The sequence below is a fragment of the Blastomyces gilchristii genome (genome assembly GCF_000003855.2).
Source record: "Blastomyces gilchristii SLH14081 genomic scaffold supercont1.13, whole genome shotgun sequence".
Taxonomy (NCBI): Eukaryota; Fungi; Ascomycota; class Eurotiomycetes; order Onygenales; family Ajellomycetaceae; genus Blastomyces; species Blastomyces gilchristii.
The window spans coordinates 623,678-625,183 of record NW_003101670.1 but is presented as its reverse complement, the minus strand read 5'-3'; positions in this window follow the sequence as shown (position 1 = coordinate 625,183).

Genomic DNA, 1,506 nt, shown 5'->3' with positions numbered 1-1,506 from the left:
TTATCTATATACTCATTGGAAGGTGTAGAATCCCACTGTAGATTGAGATTCTATAGAATTATCTTATTGTGAATGAGTGACTGTAGATTTTGTAGATTTGATTCCAATCAATCAAAGATTCTTATTGAAACATCTTTTTTCATCTCATCTGCTCTACAGATCATGATCTTGCAATTGACAATTCTTAATAGTGAGAACTTCATCTACTTGCACCTGTCTGTGAGAGGATTTAACAAACCTGATATCTATTTGCTTAATAATGATCTGTAAGTTCACTCTCACAGTGTATGTTCAATTCCGCCTGAACCATGCTATTCTTGAAGATCTTGTTCAACTGCCTTGTCAAACTAGATGTAAGAGTATTCTTCACATCTTCTAAGACCTTGACTGCTGCATTGATTTAATGACATAGTTTTGCAACCATCTCTGAAGAGGTTAATTGTGAGAAGGCAGTTGATGATTGATCTGCAGATGACGGGGTAAAGTGATTGCATACATCACCATCGCTATTGTATATATTGAGATTCAGGGCATCATCAATGGTAAGAGGTCTCAATTGATTGAGAATTATATCATGATTAACTAGATACATTCCGTGGTCAGCAAAGCCAGCTCTCTGTAAGAATAAGTGCTCGCAGGCGATTATTCAGGTGTTTGCAGCTTGGCGTGATATGTACTGTTAACTACTAGAAGTATTCACAGTAGGAAGATAAAATGTAGAAATCAAATGTATAATAGCATTCAAGCTGAGTTGTGAATAGTATTTGTGAACTCCAGACTATATAGTTGTGTGTAGCCAAGGGCTGCTAGCCCTATTAATTACACAAGAGATAGAAATAGAGATAAAGAATTCACAAGAAGTGAGATTTCTTACATATTCTCTTCTCTCTAAGACTTTGTTCATGAAGTCTTTCACTGAGTGACTTCATAGAATCAGCTCAGCACTGCAGTGATACTCACTAAAAACTCTTTATATCTATAAAAAATCTCAGTGAGGAAAAATCCCTTATTACTATGAAGAGAAAAGAGTCTGTCACTCAGTTTCTTATTTCATGAGATTCTTTATAATCTACAGATTCCTCTCTGACTATTATATAGATTTATCTCACATCTTTCATATAGAAGAGTTCTAGTTAACTCTTAATCATTTTTATGAGATTCTTAAGTAATTATTACACAGATTCATCTTGCAGATGAATCACTCTCTGTGAGATTACTCTTATTAAGAAGAAGCATTTATAAGTTAATCTTTCACTTATTCTTATAAATCATTGTTCTTTAATACTGTAGAATTGTGAGGAATTTTCCATTCTTTCATCAACTCTGTAGAATTATAGAATCAAGATGTTCACAGTCTGCAATCACTCTTTATAGTTATATAGAAAGATTCAGATCTGTGATTCATAATCACTTTTATTTACTAGAGTGATCTGACTATTCTATAAGATTACTTACAGTGTAAGTAAATCTCTCTAGAGTAGTATAAATATCTCAGATCTGTCTGTG